This window comes from Belonocnema kinseyi, chromosome 5 (genome assembly GCF_010883055.1).
Source record: "Belonocnema kinseyi isolate 2016_QV_RU_SX_M_011 chromosome 5, B_treatae_v1, whole genome shotgun sequence".
In the NCBI taxonomy this organism is placed as follows: domain Eukaryota; kingdom Metazoa; phylum Arthropoda; class Insecta; order Hymenoptera; family Cynipidae; genus Belonocnema; species Belonocnema kinseyi.
Window position 1 is genome coordinate 22,508,830 of NC_046661.1, and position 26,827 is coordinate 22,535,656.

Below are 26,827 nucleotides of genomic sequence, written 5' to 3' on the forward strand. Positions count from 1 at the left end.
AGGGAGCTCTTCTTAATATTTTGACACCAAAATCATGTCGATACACCTTACCGACTGCGAGTAAAGCCACCCACGCTTTAACTTGACAGACTGTATATATTCTCAGCATGGAAACAAAAACACAAACCCAAGACGACTCTCTCGGTTCCAGTTCTACCTTCCCCCTCACCCAACCCTCCCTTATTAACTGAAGTTTTTGGTGAGACTGACGTTAGAACTACAATCTCCACCATATGACAATTTGATACTTAACTTTGACATGATTTCGACTCAGAAAATAAACTTATTGCATAAAGGTGTTAGTTGGGCATATAATCTAAACAATGAATAATACAAACTACAAAATAGCCTCGGAAAGGACTGAAACTTTTAATGACAAAAGGGATGCACACGGAAAGTCTAAAGGTCATGTTTCAGGCGACGAATGGAGACTGGGTATTTGGAAATCTAGGGGAGTAAATGATCCCAAGGTAAAAGAATTACGTGAAACTATGGACGTGAAGAAACTAGATATTTTATGTGTGCCCGAAACCAAGAAAAAGGGATGCGAAACTCAAGACATAAAAAAGCGGCGTGTTGAAAGGCGGATTTGAAATATGGTCAGGAGTAGACTGTGAATTACATGGTAAACAAGGAGTAGGTCTGATTTTTAATGAAAGAGCAAAGCAGCATTTTGGAAACCATGGTTTCGTGTCTCCCAGACTGATGTGGGCTAGAATGAAAGTAGGAATCAGAAGACTATTTATCATAGCATGCTACGCGCCGGTTGATAGTGATCCTAGAGAAGTAAAAGACGCCTTCTGGGACACTTTAAATTACACAATAAACATTTGCGAATATGGGGAAAGAATAATTCTACTAGGAGACATGAACGGTTGGGTGAGCATCCAAAATCAGGATACAGAAAGAGTATTAGGTAATTTTGGGGATCCAAGAACAAACTATAACGGAGATAAATTAGTTGGTCTATGCTTAGAAAGGGGTCTGTTTATTACAAATACTTGGTTTAGGCATAAAATGATCCACATGTACACCTGGCCTGAAGGAAATAGCCGCAGTATAATTGACTTTGTTGTTGCGGATGAAAGACTAAGAGAGTTAGTCAAAGATACAAGAGTCATGAGGGGTCCTGAATGCAATACTGATCATTACCTTCTGATCTCAAAAATTAACTTGGGTCAGGAATGGAGAAAAAAGAGAACCAAGAAAGCAAAACAAACGCGAATCAAAATTGAGAATCTGCAGAAACCGGATGTGCGAATAGATTTCCAAAATAAGATAATCGAAAACATAGATAGGGCCACATGGGAGGACCGTTTAAAAAACAAAGATATAGAGGGCGCCTGGACAATGTTACGGGATATCCTTGTTAGATGTACGATCGAAGTGTGTGGTACCGCAGTTGTAGAAAGAATTTCTGGTGATGCGTGGTGGAATGATGAAATTCAGGCTGCCCATAAAGCATAAAGAGAAACGTACAAGAGAACTTTAAACATCGCAGGTCTTAGCAATGAGGCAAGAAATAGACGTAGAAATCATTATAGACGCGAAAACAGGATACTTAAACGATTAGTTGAAGAAAGTAAAGATACAATTAGAGCAAAAAAGAGATAAAAATACAAAACGACTTTGAAGGAAGCAGGAAACGACTTTATAAAAAAATGAAAGGAAACAAAAGTACAAAAATTGTCAACATGAGAAATAGTAGGAGGGAAATGGTATATGATGCAGACGGAATACTAGAGGCCTTCAGAGACTATTTTAGGAGACAATTCGGAGATGAAGCTATAGGACACCACAGCTGCGATGTTGAACACGATGCGATGGAAAACTCAATTGAGAAAGTCTGTGTCACTGAGGTTAGGGATATAATTAAGAACTTGAAAAACGGTAAGGCTACCGGGGTAGACGGTATTAACGCTGAAATGTTTAGACACGGTGGCGCGTGCCGATCACATAGATTGTGCGAATTGATAAATTTATGTTTCGAGATGGGAGACGTCCCAGACGATTGGAAAGAAGCGATTATCGTACCAATATACAAGAGAAAGAGAGATAAAAGCGAGTGCAATAATTACAGAGGGATTAGCTTATTAAGCACCTTAAGTAAAATATATTCAAAAATACTTATTTGTAGGATAATGAAAATAACAGAAGCAAAGATTTGGGAAGTCCAAAGTGGGTTTATGCCAGGAAGGTCATGTACGCATCAAATATTTAGCTTAAGGCAAATAACAGAAAAAAGTTTGAGATTAGGAAAAAAAGTTTTCTGTGCATTTGTTGACCTAGAAAAAGCTTTTGACAAGGTAGATAGAAATAAACTTTGGGAAGTCCTGAAAGAGTATGGAGTCAATGAATAGATCTTACAAGCTATAAAAACAATATATACAGGTAGCAAAGCGAGTGTAAGAGTGAATGGGATACTGAGTGACTGTTTCGATATTATTCAAGGAGTGAGACAAGGATGCGTTATGTCTTCATGGTTATTTATATTATTTATGGACAAGTGTTTAAGAACGGCTCTTTTCGACGAAGAGGGTGTGGATCTCGAAACAATAAAGGTACGTGGGTTAGCGTTCGCAGATGATAAGGTTGTTATGGCAGAGTCTATCGAAGACATACAAAGAATGTTGAATAAACTAGATGCAAGCATGAAGAGTATGGGCCTCCAAATTAACGCAAATAAAACAAAAACTATGGTGTTCGAAGGAAAGAGTGAGAAAACACTATGCAATATTTTATTAAATGATGAAAGAATTGAACAAGTTGATAAGTTCGTATACCTTGGTAGCTTATTTACTAGGCACGGGAAGATTTATAAGGAATTAGATAGACGAATAAATGAAGGTAAGAAGATTATTGTTAGAGCAGGTCCCCTTATCAGAAGTAAAAATATATCAAATAAACCTAAAATGGCATTACATAATTCTATATTTGTACCGACTGTACTATACGGTAGCGAGACATGGACTTATCAAAAAAAAAGATAAGAGTAAAATTAACGCAATTGGCATGAGATTCTTGCGCATAATATGCGGGAAAACCCTGATAAACAAAGTAAGTAACGAGATAATTCTAAAAGAATGTGGTGCAGAAGAGACGCTAGTAGACACATGGGAAAGAAATCGGTTAGGATGGTTCAGACATGTTGAGAGAATGCCAACTGAATGACTAACGAAACAAGTGTATCAAGATAAAGTAAATGGCAGCGTGCCCAGAGGTAGACCGCGGAAAGAATGTTTAGAATGTGTGAATGAGACCCTAGTTAGAAGAGACATAAGAAGTCACAGAAACACGAGAGCCTGCATGAAAAAATGCATGGACATAAAAGAAGCTAGAGAAGTATGCCAGGACAGGAAAGTATGGCGGCAAATAGTTATAAAAAGAGCGTCAGTAGTGTGAATGACGCCTGAAACAAAGACCTTGGCTACTAATGGACCCAAGTGGGGAACCTTACATAACGACTTCGTGAGGTTCTTCTCTTGGGGTGATTGCTAGAGAGATTGATCAGCAACCTAGGTTGGAGCAGTCTTGCGGAACGAACGTGTTATTTACTTAAATAGCACGAGAATTCTGGATCAATCTGAAAAACCTCTATCCCTTCCACACACTACTCCTTTCCCCTACCGGGTGAGTCACGCCTACCCCGAAAGGGAAATGGCTGAATGGTGTAATAATAATAAAAAAAATAATATATATATGCTCTTTTATGAATATATTACAGTCTGAAACAATTAAATAAGAAAAAAGTGCTTGTATATAGACCTTCCGGCTATCCTTCAGGAAAAAGTAAAAATATGGAAAAATTATTATAGGCCTATAATTATTTTTCTATAATGAAATTACTATCATTTTTACACGATACTAATAATATTGAAATATTGAAATAATTATTGCAAAAAGTAGAAGATACCCATGGCTTTTAAATTTCATTATAACTTAATTGTTAAACAAAGCTTCTTTAAATATGTCAATTTCTATGTACTATTGTGTGGGTAGTTCAAAACAAATGATTAATTTATACTTCCTTCTACTTCTTGCAATAATGATTTTAATATTATTAATTTCTATAATTATTTTCCTACCATTTTTTCTGTAATTAGTCCAATCATTATTACTGGAATCGCAAAAAAATTATATCGAAATTCATTATGGAAAAATCATTACAGGTCTATAATGATTTCCACGACAATATAAGATCAGAATACCAGATGTAAAAATTGTATTTATCTTCGTTTTAATTGCTTCCTCATTTTTTAAACCAAAAATCCTCCCGTACGAACAGAAAATTAAGTAAAGATCTAACATAATCACCAGATGCGGAACAGCCACAGCAGAGGAGACAGCCATTTTTAGGTTAAAATTCGGAAATTGCAATTAAAGCAATTAAATTTGAAAATTGTATCTCTTCGTTCAATTTTTAAAATTCATTCGAATAAAGTATTATAAATATATTAGTTATAATTTATACATACTGATGCTATAATATTTCTAGTAGGATCCTTTACTTCCCTTTTCCAGACAATATCATTAGGAAGAAAATGTATCTCGAAAATAAATTGGCCAGCTGTTACACAAAAGTCTTCCCTATTTATTGATGTCTGATATATATCAACTAAATTTTGAAGCACTTTGAAAAAATGAATTTTTTGCCGTTATTACGACTCAGATGGTAGCCGGATTGATAGTTTGGAGCAATGCACTTCACCATATTTTTCTTTTTCTTCACCCACTCAATTTTGATACTTATTTTTTACCCAATCGCCCGCTTTAAACTTTTGTGCTCTTGTAAACGTTTTAGGCTTACATTTGATAATATATTATATAAATATTATTGTTTTTAAGGAAATTTCCCATTTAGCGACATGTTAAAGTAGGGACACGTGCGAGAAGCGCCGACATGCGGCGATATTTAGCACATAGAAACTCATAGCAATAAAGTCCAGAAACTTTTATAGCTGAAATACGAAGAGTCGGATAGATTAGCTTGAGGCAAATTAAAAGAGGGGTTTGGCATTTAGCGCCCTCCATGGTCGCTCGAAAAACTAAGTTAAACAAGCGCGAAATTCGAAATATTTAGTTTATGAGAAACAAAAGAAGGAGGATATTTTATTTGAATATGCATAAAAAGAATATGAAGAAACTAAAAAATAAGAATATTCTTCCACCATCTGTAAGGTATATACGTATAGTGTATACCAATTTACGTAACTTTTCCATTCAAAAGTTGAATCTTCATCAAAGAAGATTAAAGTTCTATAAAAAAGGAAATGTTTTAAAAAAATGGGATTACTTTCCGGTTAAAAAATGAATTTTCATATACAAACAGGAATTTTGAACGAAAGATATTAATTTTCCACCAAAAATAAACAAGGTGTTTCACAAAATACATGAGATTGCAACGAAAATTTTGAATTTTTGAAAGGAATTGTCAACCCTATATTTAAATTATTAACCGAAGAAATGAATTTTAAATAAAAACGGAGAATCATTCATCAAGAAGGTCAATATTCTACCGCCTTATACGAAATTTCAAACAAAAGGAATTTTTTTAATTGTTACATTTTCAACGAAATAATAGTCCCACCATAATTCTTTCCCTCATTCGATTCCTTTTATTTAGGAATATTTTTATAAATTGCATTCATTCTCATATACTATAGGTATTTTCTGCCATAGATTGTTCTTTAACAGGAGGCTTCTCGTTACTACCCAATACGAGGTTTTTCACTTATATACATATAGTTACAGGTTATATGAATATGAGAAAAGCAATATGATATATAGAATCAGGTTATCATTCCTCAACTAATAGTAGCCATATATATATTATATAAAAAAAAGTTTTTTATATACCCTGTGAACAAAAAGTAGCCCAGGTTTATAATATTCAACACTAAACTGTTCTCATAATCGTACATGGACTCGTAAACACGGAAAAAGTGCATTAATCTTTCCTAAATTATTTCTATAGTCGGGGATAAGAGCGAAGCTTGAACAAATGTCATACATTTTGCATAAATTTTAGGATTTAATGTGAAACAAATGTGGAATAACTCTACAAGAGTTCTGAAAACTTCATATTGAACTCCGATTAAAAAATTTTAATAAAATATATCGATAAATTCATGAAAAAACGTTGAAAACTTTCGTAGAAATCCCATTTCCGGTATTGAGAGTTTGTGATCACAAAATTATAAGGTTTAGATAACTCAATTCTGTCAAATGTATAAAAAAATTCTTGAAAACATGATGAAAAAATTCATAAAAAATCGATTCGATGTCTCCAGTGCTTGTGAAGTACTTCAAGATAAGATCTATAGACCTCAGTTCTATAATAGAGTATTTACACGCCTGCCGGTTGCAAACTGAAAATGTATCTTCTCATTCTACCATGTGACGATCCCACGCATTTATCGCACTCTAGATTTTCTCTGATTTTCAGTTGGGTTGAAAATATAGATTCCTATTATAAACAGAAGATGAATGAGTCGAACTCGAAATATATCGAAAGTCGTAACGCATTTTCCTGATTCCTGATTGGCTTCTCATTTTGGTTTGAATGTGGACACAGTAAGCGGGAACTTTGAAAATCGACATTGTACAAAATGATCAATTCTCCAAGTAATTATTTGACAAAAACAGAATAATTTGATCGTTGTACATCTTTTTGATGTTTTTATTTTCGTTGTACAGTTTTATAATGTATTTATTATATTATAATAGGTAAATTGTTTATGTCACTGACACCGACATGTATGTTCAGGGTTGGTAAGTGAGGGTTAATCTAGAAAGTCTATACAGTAAAAAAAAAGGATCAATTTTCTTGCAGAGCGTTTTGCTTCAGCGATCATTTGACTCTAGAGATCATAATGATTTTCCATTCGGATCAATTTGATCTCATTTTTTGGTTCATTTGTCAGACTAAACAAAATGGCCGCCAATTATTGGCGCCGGTGTCGTAACGACATAACCTAAAAATGGTATCTAACCGCATGCAAGTGACAACTACACTTAACAGCTGATATTTTCTAATAGCAGAATTCGTTATTTTTTCAACTTTTACAGTACACCGCACGATCAGAAACCATGAAAAGCTTGAATATGAGCTAAAGTAATATAAGAACGTCAGCCATCTTGGCTTAACTTCGTACATGATCCCGAATCAGATCATTATGATCTGAAAAGTCGACCATTCTCTTCGGTCGATCGAAATTCTCTTAAATTCGGTATCATTTTTGTTGCAAATCAAAATGATATTGATTTCGGTATGAATTTCAACACTTTTTTTTACTGTATACATGTATAATTATTTTTACAAAATTCTAAATAAGCCAAGTTATTATTTAATAAAAACATAATAATTTAATCGCGGCTGCCAGCCCAAGCTGGCTGGAAAAGGTATGAAAAATCCTTTATAAAACACAGGTCGACTTTTTCTTAAAGGGCTAAGGAACCGTCTTGCAGGGTTGCCAGATTGTATGACCTAGCCATGATTTTTATTGGTCCATATTTTCAACGCGCTGTTTTTGTTTGTTACCTCAGATCTAATAGACGTGATCGCGCTGAATGTTAGCCACGCTACCGCCGCGCGCAGTTTCGAATCATCCACACATGAAGCTTGATCCATGTGCATCTTAGTCGATAATTCTTTTTTCTTTTTCTTTATTTGACTACACGTGTCATAATTAATTAGCATCACAGTTTCTTAATCTATTTTCTTTTATTAAAAGTGATATGAGATGTGCTTACATATTTATCGTTCTTAATACTACTTATCTGGAGACCAAATGATGTTACAATTATTTTGTACTAAAGCAATTTATATTTTAATCATATAGAACTTTTCTAATGCTGTTATAACCATTGTAATTATGACAAATTTTATTACAAACTTAGCATTTAGATGAGACCATGGAGACTACTGATCTTAAGGGCAACAAAATATGTAAGCATACCTCATTTAAGACGTAACTTTAATAGGGCTCAAAAAGAGCGAATATTGAGTCCATGTGACCGCAAGCTACAAAAATTTCTTTTAAATTTGTTTGAAACACAAATTACGTTTAGACGAAACGCGATTTCGAATTTAAAATTCTTGATATTACATATAAAGCAAGTTTAAAAAAACGTTTTTCTTGTCCTAAATTTGTGCAATTTTAAGAAAAAAAATTTCTTATCATTTTTTCCTTCAATTTGTTCGCTCTATGGATCCGAACATTGAACCTTGGATTTATCCATTATTTTATCATTGTGGCACACAAAGTTGGAATGACAGCATATCATGTGTTCATAGATGAGGCAAAGTCTCACGATCTGCATACATTAAATATAGAATTGCAGCTGGAGATAATAATGTATTTTTTATGGGTGGACTATTATTTCAACAGTGGGTCGTCGATAAGTATATGAAAATCGAAATGGATATGATGAATTATTGCAGATTGAATAAAAAAACACTTCGCGCTGATACTTATTAGGGATTAGTTGATAATTTATAACAAATATCAAATAATTTACATAGTACTGTTGGAAAAATGATAATCCTCCCATCATGATTCTCGGGATCTTCCCGTAATATCTCAGGTGAAAATGTCGGTAGTGTGCCGGAGTTCACCACTGGCTCAGTACTGGCCCAGTACTGCGCACCAGTACAGACAGCCGGTGGTTCGCCCAGTACGGGCAGAACGTTGGCTGCACGACCGGGGCGGGCACTATGCCAGTGGGACAAAGCAGCGGCAATTTAATATTATCAAGAATGATGTGTGTACAAAAATATTCAAATAATTTTGTATTTTTAAATAATTAAAAATAATATTTAAAACAAATTAAGTTTCATTATAAATTAGATATTGCAAAATCAACAAAAACAAATTCATATATTTTTGGACGTAAATATAGGATTATCTTAAACTAAGTACATCTGATAGTAAAGAAATACATAAAATATGATAAAATATAATACTTTCCATAAAGAGTAAACGCGCGCGTGGGAGCGCGCGTTCGGTCTCGTGAGATAAATGGGTGGTATCGTAACATGGTAAATTGAGAGAAAAATATATTTTCCGTTTGCATACGACAAGCTTGTAAATAAACCTTAAAGTGTAGCTGCAAGTCCCTACTGTGTGTAGGCAGCGAAATTCCCCGCGTCCCCATGCCACCGGGCAAAGCGTTTGTTTCACGTTTAACGGTTTTGATGTGCAAAGTGTATTAGTAAGAAATATTAATAATAATATTTAATCGGATTGACGATGGAGTGAGATTAAGTATCTGAAAAATCATTGTTTTGATATATGTGTAATGTCAATATATATAATGTAAAGCTAATTACGCAGAGTACGCTGAGAAAAAAATACTTCTGAATCAATGAAATATTGGTTTCAAGCATCAAACGGTGCTTTTGCGATCGGTCAAATTCATATACAATCAATTCAAAAGCATACGATATTGCTTCTTATTTTCTTGATTCAAACAAAATATTACTAAATTATTAAAAAAATGATTACTCAACTGAAGATGTGTTGAACCTAATAGTAAAATATTATAAAGTTAACTACAGTGAAATTTGAAGCAAACTGCCATAATCTATCAGCAGAACTTTCCGATTCAAAGACGAAAAATATGGATTCAAATACAAAATACTTTTGTTTTCTAGAATTTAAAATCTAAAGAATTTACACCTTCTTTAACCTCTGACACATACTCCTCCGTTTACTCGTATTTTGATTGACATTAATTTTTAACTATGTTCTCTATACATTATTCTAAACTAAACTATTGCTGACTTTGGTTAGGAAAGACGTATTTGACTTCTAACTAATGAGAACGCACTTTATTAAAATATCCACAATCGCCGAGAATCGAAGGCACGCACCTCTCACGTAAAATCGTACGCCTTATCCCTAAAGCTATGACGACTCGCTGAGGACGATATCGTAAATACTGATGGCATTCGTTTGATACTTTTGAACTTACAAGAGAAATGCCACACAGTAGGAGGAAATTAAAGTTTCTTAAATTCTGAAGAGCTGCACGCTCTGAACTTTTGTCTCTTCTACTTGTTTATTAATAATTTTTTACTCAAAGTATGGAAAAACTGAAATTTTTTACGCTTTAATACCTAATCAGGTAAACTTTATATTATCTTAAATGAATATTTAGGGACTCATAGAATACAAATAATTTGCTTATTACTCCATTTATTTGTCATAAACAAATTTTATAAACAAATTAGCAAATAGTCTTATTATCGGTAAAAAAATTTTCTGTTTACTAAAAGTGCGTCATATTAATGTAGGAATAATATATAATTACAAGAATAATTTAAAACTTTATAATATCTATTGTTATAAACAATTCTTATGGCAAAATATTAAAATTTCAGATTTTTCAACTTACAATTTCCTACAATCGCCAGAAAGACTTCAGCTATTTCTTAAAATAATAAATATTTAATAATATTTGATAAAATATAACAATTAAAATTTTTATAAACAAATTCAAAATGTTGGCCCTTTTTTTTGTTTTTGCACTGAAAATGTTTTAAGTTATTTGATGAATGACTGCTAGTCACAAAAATATTAGAAACGTTAACAATAACAATTGTTATAAATAATTCTGATGGTAAAATATTCAAATTTTAAGTTTCATCAAATTTTAATTTTCTTTAATCTCTAGAATGGCTACTGAGTTTATAAAGATTTAACTTGTTATATTTTACTAAATATTATAAAAGATACATTTTTCAGGAATATCAGTAGACATTCTAACGATTAAAGAAAATTAAAATTGGATAAAACCTTAAATTTGAATATTTTATCACGAGAATTATTTATAACAATTGTTATTGTTAACTTTTCTAATATTTTTGTGACCAGCAGTCATTCATCCAATAGCTTAAAACACATCCAGTGCAAAAACAAAAAAATTTCGATGCGAAAGGGCTACAATTTTGAATTTGTTTATCTAATTTGTTTATAAAAATTTTAATTCTTATATTTTATCAAATATTATTAAATATATGCATTATTTTAAGAAATACCTGAAGACTTTCTGGCGATTGAAGGAAATTATAATTTGAAAAAATCTGAAATTTTAATATTTTGCCATAAGAATTGTTTATAACAATAGTTATTATAAACTTTTTAATTATTCTTGTAATTATATATCATTCCTACAATAATATAAAGCACCTTTAGTAAACGGAAAATTTTTTTTACCGATAATAAGACCATTTGCTAATTTGATCATAAAATTTGTTTATAATAAATAAATGGACTAATGAGCATATTATTTGTATTCTATGAGTCCCTAACCATTCATTTGAGACAACATAAAGTTTACCGAATCAGTTATCAAAGCGTGAAAAAATGTTTATGTAAAAAATTTCAGTTTTTCCATACTTTGAGTGAAAAAATGATTAATAAACAAGTAGAAGGGACGAAAGTTCAGAGCGTCAATCTCTTCAGAATTTAATGAGCCTTAATTTTGAAAAAAATTATAAATCGGACCAAACTTGAAGGCTCTAAACATTTTTGAACGAAAAAAGTGCATTTCGTCCTACTGTGTGCCACCTCTGCAGCATTGACTTTTTGATTAAACTATCATAAATCGATAGTATATCAAAAATAATTAGGCACGTAATAGATGTAATGCTTTCATGATGATTCATTTGGATAGAAAATATATATTTCGGGTTATAATCGTGTATAAGACTACGTTTTGTACAAGATTGGAACCCAAAATATCTCTTTTTATTAATTAGACACGTGTCCCGGCTTCTTTGTAACTGGTCCCTTGTTTAAAAATTATGAGCGTATGAAAATCGCGGTCCTCAGGGCTGCCAAATGTCTACCGAGTCACGCGCTGCTCTTTTCAGCCTGCGTCACTAGTGCACTGGTAAAGGGCCTATCTAACGACCAGGCTGTCGCTAGTTCAAATATTTTAATCGACAACTTTTTTTTTCTATTTTTAACATTGTAAATATATTAAATAATAATTTGTAATATCCTCCAGCAATAAATTTTTTCCCGTCTAAAATAGTAAAATTATTGGGAAATATCTATCTTGCAGACACTTTTCGACTAATTTATTTGCATGATCGTAATTTATCGTAATTTATTGCCTTTGTTGTCGAAAAACGTTATGTTTCAAATATTTTTACGACGATTATCACCCAAAAATATATTAAGAACAATAAATATGTTTTTAAACATATTTGGACAATTTAAAATTCAATCAATATAAAAAAATATATTTCTCAAATATTTTACATCTCGGAATTTTTTAAAAACTTTTCTCTTTTTTAAATAGGAGTATAAGAAGGTATAATAACTTTAATTTACACTTAAAAAAGAATTCAGTTATAGTCAAAACTGATAAATATAAACAGTCCTTTCTACAAATGAGAATTAAATAGTAAATTAATAAATGTAAGTTAATTTTTCTATAACAATATTCTACATTAAAAATTGTAACTAAATTCGTAATTGCAAAAAGTAATTACTGATTAAAAATAGACAATTCTAGATAATTAAAAAAAAAATGTCAAAATTTATATTTTGCATCGTTGCAAGCTAAATAGTATAATATAGTACATTTATTTTATTAGTTTTTAATTTAAGCTTTTCCTTAAATATTTACTCTGATTAGTTATTTAATAATTACTTGTATAAAATGAATAATATTCTTTTTTAATTCAATCATTACATAATTATTAGTATTTTTTATTTTTGCCTATTGATTTATGTTAATATTTAGTTCAATTACAATGAATAATACTACCATAATTATTATATTTTATTAATGAAAAACTGTGCTTTTTTTTGTTTCATCACTCCATTTGTTTATCAAAACTAGAACTTTAAAGATACATTGTTTCAAAATTCAATTATTGAGCATTGCTTATGAAAATGTTGGCACATTTTCTTCAAATATTCGGTGTTTGTATATATTTTTAATATTTTAATTTATACTGCCAAATGAGACGACTGAAAAATTTTGAAAAACAAAATTTCTGACACTGTAAAATCCCGGAATAATAATATCCCCGTAAAAAATTTCCGAATTATGAAATTCCTGAATCATAGAAATTAAAAAATATTTTTTTAAAAAAATAAATATTATTTATTTATTAAGAACACAATGATTAAATATCTGTGTCAAAGAAATTTGGTATCAATGTTTAAACTGTATGAAAATTATTTCTTCAATTTTAAATAACAATAATTGTATAAAAATTATATAAATAAATTAGTTTGAAGACTGGGCATATTTTTAAACAAAATTGCTCATTCAGAAATACATTCATTTATATATTGCCATTTCACATTTTTTTAAATTATTTTATACAGTTTTTAACATTAAAGACATTTCACTGATCCAAGTATTTTTTATTTCATTTGAAAAAATAAATAATATTCAACAAAACAATTTTTTGTATTCTTTAAATTCTGGAATTTTCTGGTTCGGCCATTTTATAATTCGGTAATTTTCTGGTGGAAATTTTGTTCTTATGAAATTTTTAAATAGGGTCATATTATAAACTGTAGTGAATTTTATTATTCAATAATTTTTCAATTCGGGATTTTTATATTTCGACAATTTTATAAGTTTTGGAGATTTATCTTTCGGGATTTTTCGGTCGTCCGCTGACAAATTGCCAAGTTCAAACTTTGAAGCAAATTTTAATACACCAATCACATCGGTTAGAAATGTGTTTGAGTGTTTTTTGTATATATTTCCAGTTCAATTTGATGGTGTTCAACATTTTGTGGAAGATTCGAAAATATATTGAATAAACTCATTTGTATATGCTTATGAATCATAAAAATATTTTATATATTGGAGAGGGCTAATGCTTTTGGTTCAATTTTACTGTGCCTTACAGAAAGTTACGCAATTTCTTTAAACATTCGCATTTATGTTTCATACAACAAAATTATTCTTTATATTGAAATCTTTTACCTCAGAAAGAAATTGATATCTTGATCTGACAATAGAATATACAGATGACTCAAAATTAATTTTTCTTTGTTTCTATCGCAGATGCTGTAGATCTGATAGTGTATACTTTTGACCGTATTCGAAAGCGCCATTCATTGTGACTACAGTAGATACTATCAAATCGAAAGTATCTTTTTGTTTCGCGGAAATTATTTTCTCGAAAGGTTAAAAAGATACTTTGTTAATTCAAAAGTATGTTTAACACTTTAAATACATTTTTTCGAAATAAATTTCCATTTATTTCTCTTAACTTTATATGCTTGAGCTTCATATAATCGTCAATATTTTAATCTCTAGTACTGTACTTTTGATTAATAAACTCGAATTATTTCACTCAAAGAAACATGTATTGGATTATTGATATAAACTATTGTATTAATAATGCGAAATTCAAAAGCAGCGGCACTTTTGATTCAAGAGTATTTTTTTCTCAGTGTAATGGCTAAAAAATAAAGCGCAACAGTGTGCTTGTCCAATTTCAAGAAAACAGTCCAGATTTTCAGTTGTTTCAAACTATATTGATCTCAGATGGTTCGCTTAAACTTGCTGTTAGAAAGTTTTACGACTGCTTATTTATAAAACACTGTCAAGCGTGCAAAGTATTCAGGTTGATCGAATCCATTTCAAATCAGACAGTGACTTTAAATCGCAGAATCCCTCGAAAGCAAAATATCTTGTTATTTAGAGGAAATAAGGCGATACATATTTTTCTGATTTTCAAACGGAATTTTTTTAAAAAAGTTATGCGTATTTGAATTTTGCGCATTGTTTTTCAAAAAACAAGAAAAAAATTTGTTAACGTCTCTATATGACACGCTCAGCGCAAAAGCGAACTAAAAAAAAGTTGCGGAAAACAGAAGTAAAAACACGCGAGAGCAAAAACCACCTAAGAATTAGTCGAGTAGTAAAACGACACAAGAATGAAGGGAGAAGATTCCCCCCACTTTGCTGCTGCGAAGACCAGCCGTGTAAAGCCGAAAATGCGCGAACATGAACCGAGCTCACACGATTTCATGAATGACGATCGAATTTGTTGCTCCAAAAGCTGCCAGATCAAGCCTAAACTTTTACCCCCACCATAGGTCTTCTATTTATATCCAGATTCCCATTTGAAAGAAATTAAAAAAATTGGCGATTCTGATGTTTCGCGTGATTCTTAATTTCATGCGTGAGTCGATTTTGCGGTTATGTTTTTTAGGTGTATATAATATGGATATTATTACTCTTATATATATTATTAATGTTAATATTATAATTATAAAATTTTATATTCATATTAATGACTAGATGAGCATATTTTAATAGAAATAGTTCAACTTTCAAGTAGAACCATTAGTTTTATGCAAAAAAAGTAAACTTTGAATAAGATACATAAATTGAAAAAAAAATTGTTTGAACTTTTTCAACATAATACTTAAATTTTCATCCAAAAAGCTGAATTATAAACGAAAAGAATTTTTTACAAAATAGTTAAAAATCCTTAAATGTTTAAAAATCCTTTAAAATCTCTTATAGTTTTTAATAAGCTCGTGAAAATTCCTTGCATTTTAAAAATACACTAAAATATTTTCAAATTCTTTAAAATGTTATACTAAATGATTAAAATCAACGAAAAATTCCTTGGAATCTATTAAAATATTCTAAAATGTAACAAATCTTTCAAAATCTCATATTAAAATACCGTAATCAATTGGAAATTCCTTGGAATGTTTTTAAATATTCTCAAATATTGAAATTCCTTCAAAATATTTTGACAATTCTTTGAAATTCATTTTAATTCTAAAAATAAGATGAAAATTCCTTGACATCTTTTAAAACATCCTCAAATATTTAAAATCCTTAAAAATCTTTTGAAATCTCTTTTAATTTCGTAAGACTTCAGATTTGAAATTTAAAAAAGAGAAAAGTTTCAAAACGTTAAATGTTGAAATGTTTGTAGATTAGAAATTTGAAAATAGGATCAATAAAAATTCAAAGCTTTCGAAATTTTTTTTTTTTTTAATTTTCAACTATTCAATAACAATAATTTGGTAAGGTAATTTAAGTTGGGATTCAAGTCTTTAAATTTTGAATTGTAAAATTGAAAGTTTATTTATCAAAAATTAATAATCATGAGTAAAATGAAAGAGTTCATAATTTAAACGTACGTTTTTCAATCAAGCAATCTTTAAATGAAATTATTTCAGACCGAAATTTAGAAAACAGACAAATTTCAAAATATAAAAATTGTAATGTTTGTAGATTAGTTATACTATTAAATTAAAGTGTTGATATAAATTACTCGAATTAAAGTTTAACTATTTCTAAAACGATCTTTTTATATAATTGTAAAATTATATAAATATTTTTTAAACATACTTTTAAACTTTGACCGCTTTCAATTTATTTATGATTACTCATTTTTGGTCAATAGTCTTCTGAGTCTACAGTTCAAATTATGAAGACTTGAATTCCTTCGATTTGAAAATTATTCATATTTCATAGTTGAAAATAAAATTTTGAAAGTTTTGAGTTGTTATTGATTCAATTTTCAAAACTCTAATCTACAAACATTTCAATATTTAACATTTTGAAATTTTTCCGTTTTCTAAATTTCAAGAGATTTCAAAAGATTTTTAAGGAATTTAAATATTTGAGGAAATTTTAAAAGATGTCAAGGAATTTTCATCTTATTTTTATAATTTTAAGGAATTCCAAAGAATTTTAAAGAAGAAATTTAAAAATGTTAAAAAAAAACTCAAGGTATGTCAAAATATTTGGAAGGTATTGCAATATTTGAGAGTATTTTAAAATGTTTGAAGGAATTTTCAAATGATTTCAATAATGTAGTATGAGATAGTAAAAGATTTGAATTATCTTAGGATATTTTTAAATTTGCAAGGAATTTTGAAGATATTTCAAAAGATTTTAAAGGATTTTAAATAGTTGAGGATTTTTAAAAAGAGGTCAATGAATTTGCAATCCATTTTTATAATTTAAAGAAATTTTAAAGAATTTTAACAACTATAGCAGGGTTGTTTCAAAAAACTCAAAGTACCTTAGAAATCTTAAAAAGATGTCAAGGTGTTTCAAAAGATTTTGAAGGTTTCGAAATTATTGAGTGTATTTTAAAAGTTTCAAAGAAATTTTCAATTGATTAAAGTAATTTAATATCAGATTTTAAAGGATTTGATATATCTTAGGATATTTTAATAGATTCCAAGGAATTTTTCATTGATTTTAATAATTTGGTATGAGATTTTAAAGGATTTGAAATATTTTAGGGTATTGTTAAAATTTCAAGGAATTTTTAAGAGCTTTGCAAAATTTCAAGAGATCTTAAAGGAATTTATATATTTTAGGATGTTTTTAAATATTCCAAGGAATTTTCAATGAATTTCAATAATTTAAAGCAATTTCAACAAGAAAATTAATCTTTTTTGTCGAGAATAGTTAAACTTGGTGGAAAACTAATTTCTTTTGTGCAAAGTTCATGTATTTTTTAAAAAATGCCTTTTTTAGTATACAATTCAGTCTTTTCAACGAAGGAAATGAATTCTTGATTAAAATAGAAGAATTTTTTTAAAATAAGAATAATTCTCTGTAAAAAAAAAGAATTTTGAACTCAGAAAATTCAATATTCAAGAAGAAACTCATAAAAATGGTTCAAGTTTCAAATTTAAAAAAATTTCAACCGCAGATGACACATTTCAGGGTGCTGTGTACAAAATTAATTTTCAGCAGACACTTGAATTTTTAACAAAATAGTTTAATTTTCAAACGAAAGAAGTTAATTTTTAACTAAAAAAGATACCTTTTTAACCAAAACAGGAACAGTTACATTTTCAGTAAAAAAAAATTAGTTTAAAAAAATCGAATTAACAACAAAGTAGTTACATTTTCACCAAAGAAATGAATGTACAAAAATAAAGAATAATATTCTTATAAAAAAGCGAATATTCAACAAAATACATGAATTTTCTACCACACAGTTGAATTTTCAACTAAAATAGAAAGTGTTTAAAAAAAGTTTAATTTCCAGCCAAAAATGGAATATTTATATTTTCAGTAAAAATATGATTATTAACCGAAAAAAAGAAGTTATAATAAAATATTAAAATTTTAAACAAGAAGACAATTAATTTTCAGCGACAGAGTGGAATTTACAACCCAAAAACTGAATTTTTAATAAAAGTAGATAAATGTTCAAACGAGAAGAATAATTTCCTATCAATCAAGGCGATTTTTCAAGTACATAGTTGAATTTCCAACTAAAAATGATACATTTTTAACAAAAAATTGAACAGTTAAATTTACAGTTCAAAAATCGATTTTCAACCAAAAAGGCTTTTTAACTCAAATAAGAAAAAATATCAACTTTAAAAAAAATTGGTTTGTCAAAATGAAGTACTTTAACAGAATAGATGATTTTTTTTTGCAAAACCGTTGAATTTTCAAATTAAATATATGAATTTCTAACAGGAAAGTTCATTTTAAGCTAAAAAAAAATATTCAACAAAAAAAGATGAAACCTCAATCAAAAAAATGTAATACTAGAAGTGTTAAACTAAAAAGGAATGTATTAAATATAAAAGAGTTAGACTTTCTTATTTGATTCTATTAATAATTCAGTTCACTTTTGAGGTGAATAGCGAGAACAATTGTTTTAAATAAACATTGAAATTCATTATTATGTTGTCGACTAATGTAGTGAAATCGTATTTTGTCGATACAAATTTTGGTTGAAAATTCTTTTTTTTATCTGTTATGCTTGTGTTAAAATTAAATTTTTCCACTGAAACCTTGAGCATAAAATGGAATTTTCAATTAAAAAGTGTTTGTTTTTTCCGTTGAAAGTTCGTCTTTTTGGTAGAAACTTTTCCTTCTTGTTTGAAAACTGATATTTTTGGTAAAAAATAATTATGATTTTGTTAAACATTATTTTTTTCAGCTGAAAATTAAACTATTTCCTTCCTGGTTAAAAAATCTTTTTAGTTAACACATTAAATTATCTGGTTAAAATTTGTTTGGTAATTTCGTAATTTTTAAATTATTTTTTTGATTGAAAATGTTACGATGGCATTCATGGTTGAAAATTTACCTATTTTATAGATAATTCGTGTTTTTTTGCAAATTAATTTGTTTGAAACTACGTCTTTTTAACAAAAATATTTGTTAGAAAATTACTTTCCTTGACTAAAAAATCATTGTTTTTTGGTTGAAAGAGAATTTTGTTTTAGTGGAAATTTCGGCTTTTTAGTAAAAATTAATTTTTTTCGAGAATTCTTCTTTCCATTTTAAAAATTAATTTTTTTGCTTTTTTACTAATTTTTTTTACTAAACATGTATTCATTCTATTTTTTGTTAAAAATTTATCATTTTTGATTCAAATTGAAGTGTGAATATGTCGTTCAAAATCCATCTCAATGGTAGAACATTATTCTTGTTGTTTGTGTATTCACTTCTTTGTTCAAACTTCTAATCTGTAGTAAATTCGATTGTTTTCTTTTTGTTCAAAATTAAATTCTCGAATTTCAAATTCAACTGTTAAATTTTTTGTTAAAAATTATATTTTTCAGTTGACAATTCATTATTTCCGTCGAAAATTAAATTCTTTAAATTGAAAATGAACTATTAAATGTTTGGTTAAATACTTGTTTTTTTAGTTTTAATATTAATTTTTAAGGTAAAAGTTTAACAATTTTTTTGATTTTCTTACCATTAATTTTTTTCAGTTAAAAATTCTGATTTTGTAGTAGAAAATTATCATTCTTGTTTGAAAATTCATCTATTTTGGTAAAAAATGCATTCTTTTGGTTGATTATTTAACACTTTTCTGGAAAATTTTATTCTTTTTGGTTGAAAAAACATTTTTTAATCCTTCAATTTGAACTGTATCATTACCGGTTAAAAATGCTTTTTTTTAATTGAAAAATTTTTTTTTGGAAGAAAATTGAACTTTTTCAGTTAAAAATTGATCTTTTTTTGGTGAAAATTTATTCATCTTGTTTAAAGTTCATCTATTTTATTTAAAAATTCATTTCGTTCATGAAAAATCCACCTTTTGATTTAAATTTCTTTTCTGTTGATATAATATGATTTGTTTAGATAAAGATTAAATATTCCATTTTCCGTTAAAAATTTATCATTTTAGTAAAAAATTTAATTGTATGGTGAAAATCTTTTCCACTTGGTAACAAATGTAATGATTCTATGGCAACTAAGGATTTTAAAACCAGAATAAATTTGAGGAGCAGCTGATTAGATCATCATTCGTAAAGTCGGGCGAGATCAGTTCATGTTCGCGCATTTTTGGCTTTACACGAGGCTGGTCCTCATAGCAGCAAAGTGGGGCGATCTTCTACCTTCATTCTTGTGTCGTTTTACCTAGAACCATTTCTCTGGCCTCACCACCCACGCAAATTTAACTCTTTTTCGGCCAAATGTTTAGTGCAGAATTCGTTTAAATATGTACAACCAAAATTAGAATTTATGCATCACCGGAAATACTTTATTTATCAGAAACGCACTGGCGGGGCCAGCGAAACGTTTCGCTGGCGCCGAAATTATCCAAAATCAACTTTAGATGAGTGCATTATTTTCGTTTTTATTTGTTTAAATTTGTACAAACAATTCCAACCCCTAAAAACTACCCCCTATAAGAAAACCATCATCGAGGACCAGCGAAACGTTTCGCTGGCCCGGAAATTATCCTAATTCAACTTTATACTAGTGTATTAGTTTCGTTTCAATTTGTTTTAATTTTTGCAATGAACATCAACCCTTAGGAAACCACCCCCTGTGAGGAAAACACAATGGCGGGGCCAGGGAAACGTTTCACTGGCCCCGACATTATCCAAAATCTACTTTAAATGGATGTATTATTTTTGTCCTAATTTGTTGAAACTTTTGCAACAAACCTCAACCCCTAAAAAACAACCCTCTGTTGAGGAAACGTCATATCGAATCCAGCGAAAGGTACCGCAAGTCCCGACATTATCCAAAATCAAATTTATATGGGTGCATTATTTTCATCTTAATTTGTTTAAATTTGTACAACCAACTTCAACCCCTAAAAACTACCCCCTGTGAGAAAACGACCATGGCGGGGCCATCGAAACTAAAAAAAATTAAGACAAAACTAATGCACCTACATAAAGTTAATTTTGGATAATGTCGGGGCCAGCGAAACGTTTCGGTGGCCACGCCATTGTCATTTTCTCACAAGGGATAGCTTTTAGGGGTTGAAGATGGTTGTACAAATTTGAAGAAATTAAGACGAAACTAATGCATCCACATAAATTTAATTTTGGATAATGTCAGACCCAGCGAAACGTTTTGCTGGCCCAGCCATGGTAGTTTTCTCACAGGGGGTAGTTTTTAAAGGTTGAAGTTTGTTGCACAAATTTGAACAATTTAAGACGACACTTATGCACCCATATTAGGTTGATTTTGGATAATGCAGGAGCCAGCGAAACGTTTCGCTGGCCCTGCCATGGTCCTTTTCTCACAGGGGGTAGTTGTTAGGGGTTGAACTTGGTTGTAAAAATTTGAACAAAATAAGACGAAACTAATGCACCCATTTAAAGTGGATTTTGGATAATACCGGGGCCAGCGAAACGTTTCGCTGGCACCGCCATGATGGTTTACTCACAGGGGGTAGTTTTTAGGTGTTGTAGTTAGTTGTGAAAGTTTGAACAAATTAAGACGAAACTAATGCATTCATATAAAGTTGAATTTGGGTAATGTCGGGACTAGCGGTACGCTGCGCTGTATCCGATATGACGTTTCCTTAGCAGAGGGTTGTTTTTTAGTGGTTGAGGATGGTTGCAAAAATTTGAAAAAAATAGGACGAAACTAATGCACGCACATTAAGTTCATTCAGGATAATGTCCGTTCCAGCGAAACGTTTCGCTGGCCCCGCCATGGTGGTTTTCACACAGGGGGTAGTTTGTAGTAGTTGAGGTTGGTTGCACAAATTCGAATAAATTTACATGAAAATAATTCACCCATAGAAAGTTAATTTTGGATAATTTTGGGACCAGTGAAACGTTTCGCTGACCCCGCCATGGGGGTTTCACACAGGGAGTAGTTTGTAGGGGTTGAAGTTGGCTGTACAAATTTGAGCAAATCAAAACGATTATAATGCACTCATATAAAGTGGATTTTGGGTAATGTATGGGCCAGCGAAACATTTAGCTGGCCCCGCCATAGTGGTTATCTCACGGGGGTTAGTTTTTAGGGGTTGAAGTTGGTTGCACAAATTTGAACAAATTAAGACGAAAATACTGCACCTACATAAAGTTAATTTTGGATAATGTCGGGCCCAACAAAACGTTTCGCTGGCCCCGCCATAGTGTTTTACTCACAGGGGGTAGTTTTTACAGGTTAAAGTTGGTTGCACAAATTTGAACAAATCAAAACGAAAATAATGCACAGGGGGTAGTTCGTAGTGGTTGAAGTTGGTTGCAAAAATTGGAACAAATTAACAAGAAAATAATGCACCGATAGAAAGTTGATTTTGGATAATGTCGGGTCTAGTGGTATGTTGCGCTGGATCCGATATGACGTTTCCTCAACAGAGGGTTGTTTTTTAGGGGTTGAGGATGGTTGTACAAATTTGAAAAAATTAAGACGAAAATAATGCACCCATATAAAGTTGATTTGGGATAATGCCGGGGCCAGCGAAACGTTGCGTTGGCCCCGCCATGGTGTTTTCCTCACAGGGGATAGTTTCTATGAGTTGAAGTTCGTTCCAAAAATTTGAACAAATGAAGACGAAACTAATTCACCCATATAAAGTTAATTTTGAAAAATGTCGGGCCATTGAAACGTTTCGCTGGCCCCGTCATGGTATTTTTCTGACAGGGGGTAGTTTTTAGGTGTTGAAGTTGATTGTACAAATTTGAACAAATTAAGATGAAACTAATGCACCCATATAAAGTTGATTTTGGATAATGTCGGGGCCAGCGAAACGTTTCGCTGGCCCCGCCAGTGTTTTTCTGAGAAATAAGGTACTTCCGGTGATGCACAAATTCTAATTTTGGTTGTACAAATTTGAACAAATTTTTCACTAAATATTTGGCTAAAAAAAAAGTTAAATTTGCGTGGGTGGTGGGGCCAGCAAAATGGTCCTGTTTTAACTCTCGGCTAATTCTTAGGTCGTTTTTGCACTCGCGTGTTTTTACTTCTCTTTTCCGCAACTTTTTTTTTAGTTCGCTTTTGCTCTGAGCGTGTCATATAACTTTCGGTCTCACTGAGATATTAATTATTTTTTCTTTAATTCGAATATCGTTCGTATTCTTTCAAAATCCACCAGAAAATTGAAAAAAGGTTTAAAATGAACAAAATGCTAGCAATTTTTCTGAAAATTAAAAAATCGATTTTTACAAAAAAACCATCTTTAAATTTGTTTTCAATATACTTTTGAACTTGTACTTTTTTAATGAAGATATCTTGTAAGTGTGATGCTTGCTGAATATCTTTTGTAGCCAGGAGAATTCTTTTTTGTGACAATCGAATTTTCTACTTTTTTTTGGAAACAATGGTAGATACGAAAAATGTTAAGACAAAAGTTTGCACGTCTGAAAATGTTCTATGAAAAACGTCTCTTGTTCTTTTGCGACATTTTTTATAGTTCACAAAAAATTGATAAACTACATTTTTAAGGGAGAATACTCTCCCGGCCTCAAAAATGGTTTAGCCCGCATGATGTTACTAAGATCCCTTTCGTTGGAAATATGAAAAAAGTATAATTTCCTCTAAAAAATAACATATTTCGCCCTCGAGAGATTCTGCGATTTCAAGTTTAGGGTTCTGTCTGATTTCAAATGGATTCGGTCGACGATGATTGTTATTCGTTTGTTATTTTCCGAAAAAGCCGGCGTTAGTTACAGTTTACTTGTAACTACTATTAATAATATCTCCGATGGTTATAAATGTATATTAAAGAGTTGGATGTAACATGTACTCAAAATAAAAAAAAATGTTTCTTTAAAATGTTATATTTTTAAACCAATTTATTTCTATATGATGTGTGGTCGATTGCTCCAATATTCCTGATTCATAAACTAAAGATTCACATACACGTATTCTTTCAATATTTTTAGATATTCTTGGAATTTTCGATATACTTTATAATCTGAAATATTTTCGATATTGAAAATATTCCGAAATATGCCTAAATATTCATCAATATTCTGAAACATTTCTCAATTTCCATTGACGCTCTACAAGTTTTTAATGATTCCAAAGTATTTTTAATGATTTAAAAAAATGTCAAGAAATTTCAAAAGAGTATATTGAAACGGTTCAGAATATAGATTTTATTTATAGTCAAAATATTCACTCAGCAGCGGGGCAAAGTGAAAATAGATACGCTCTTGAATAACTTGCGAATTCCTGATCAAAATATTACATAAGTTACATAACCGTTACGTGAAACAGGTGCCAAGCATTCGTAGGGAATTACCGTTTGGCTTTTGACCTCCAGGACCTTAAAATCTACTCACTGTTACTTACTACATTCGGAAGCCAAATGATACCACGCTACGAAAGAGTAAATTTTAGGGGGAACAACTGAGGAACGATTAAAATAAAGTTTTTTATTTAAATTACTGAAATAAACAACTAAAATCAGTTCAAAACTTTTAAGGTGCTTCCTTACGTTACTGAACACTGGAGATGTTAAATTTTAGAAATTATACTAAAGAGTTTCTCGCTCATCCTTGCGCGACCCATTCTATTGGAAACTCAAGGATGCCAGTGTGTTCTAAAGTTTGAGATTCTAATTGCAGTGAAGGAAATGTAAGCGGTTTTTTTGTTAGGAACGTTCTATGGATGGTGCACAATTATTCTTCGGACCATATATTGTATGGGCGACCCGTCACCGTAGAGCATTAAGACAGTAGTCAAAATTTCGAAGGAAATGCAGAAATTGCCAAAATGAACGGATGACTTTCTAATTGAAAGCTCAAGCATCTTAAAAGGTAGCTTTTTCTTCTGATCGCCTGAACAAAATGAGGGAAAACTAAACACTAAACGCATATCTATTTTTTCAACAATTAATATTTTTTAGGTAAGGAAAACTGACTTCTGTGGGCAAATATTGATTATAAAATTTGCACAGAAGGACATATCACTTTTTAAATTCGACTTAAAATAAGTACCTCAGTTCTTCAAAGAGGAAAAAATAATGTAGAATGTAGGTCGTTTTTAGGTACATAAAAATACTAATCGGTTATCTAAAATAAAAATAAAAAAAGATAATTAGGAAAATAATAAGATAATTTTGTTCTCCCTTCTGTGATCCAATTTTCCACACGTTAATTTGAAAATAAATAAATTTCATGAAATTTTTTAAAAATAAATTTAGATAAGATGAGAACTGACCTAATAGATTCTCAAATAGATACTGGATTTAGAGACAATTATATCTCAAGGAAATTTCTAATTGACAATTACTTCAATATTAAAGGGCTTAAAGTAGAGAAAACAGAGTGACAATTTAACGTAAATTTTTGCTTATTAATCATAAAGTATTACGTTTCAGGTTTATCCTCCTTCCAGGATTGCTACCGACGTGCATACTTGGTGCCAACTTCCTGAAGAGGACAAACTAAAAATCGAGAAATAAGAATTTTTATGAGTCAATCTCATGAACGAAAGACTCGAGCCAATTTTATTTAAGTCTAAAACGTAAAATTCGAAAAATAAGTATGTGAATAAATAAATAAAATATAACGAAAAATAACTGTGTGAATAAATGAGAGTTTAAAGGCAAAAAAATCTAAATATATTTCTAAAAAAATGCGAATAAAGTGCAAAAAGTGTGGCGGGCAAGCCCATTATTTACATCTGTTGAAATCTATCATCTTCAAAAAAATGTTTAAAAATTCGGCAAAAATCACGGAAGATGATGTTCCTGGAGTAAAATAAAAGTAAAAAAACTTATTTGGTAGAAAGGTTAGTTGAGGTTGTGTTTGGTAGGTATTAATATTTTCTTTCATTGCTAACATTTACTTGCATATTAAATGAAGTATTGTTATCGGGGTTTCGAACCTCCTAAATGTTGTGATACAAATAAAATCTATTTAATAGTTTCACTTGAGCACGAAAAACAATTATATTCATATAAAAGAAGGAAAATTTATTAGTAAATTCCTTATACCAGGAAATCACTAGGAAATGATTTTTTATTGTCTAAACTTGAAAAAGAGAAATGGAAAATGTAATATTGTGTTATTTTATATTTGTATGAATATTAAATATTTACTGATTCGTGCACTAATCTTGCAGTTGGAACGTCATGTTCCGTGAGTTTCACCGATTTTTTAGCATCTTTTAGAAGATGACAGGTGCCACCAGATGTAAATAATGACCTTGGTCGCCGCACTCTTTGCACTTTTTTCGCCGTTTTTTTTCTAAATAGACTTAAAAATGTTCTACCTTTTAAATCTCTGTTATTTACAAATTTATTTGTTGTTGTTGTTTTTATTAACAATATTTTCCATACATTTCGACACAAAACTGTTCGAAAAATACGAAAATGACGTAAAATTCCGGCACGTCCCGAGTCGCAATTTAGGCCCCACTTTGAAGCCGTAACTCTTATCTTAGTAGGGCCATCAAAGTAGGGTACAAATTACATTGAAATCGCTGCTTATATCGAACCTACTTTACAGCTTCCAGCCTCTACTGAGGTAGGAGTTACGGCTTCAAAGTAGGGTCGAAATTTCGACTCGGGACGCACAGTGGGGTGAAATCGGAAAACGAGGTTCAAAATGACATTTAGAACGCAATTATGCACCGATTTTAGAATTTTTTTTTTGAAAAATTCAGAACT

At 30.4% G+C, this 26,827-nt stretch overlaps 1 protein-coding gene across 4 annotated transcripts in view; it reads right to left on the reverse strand.

Annotated features, from left to right (window-relative positions):
- Positions 1-26,827, reverse strand: part of LOC117172585 (protein amnionless-like) — a 442,636-nt gene that overhangs the window by 345,246 nt on the left and 70,563 nt on the right. The window lies entirely within an intron of this gene.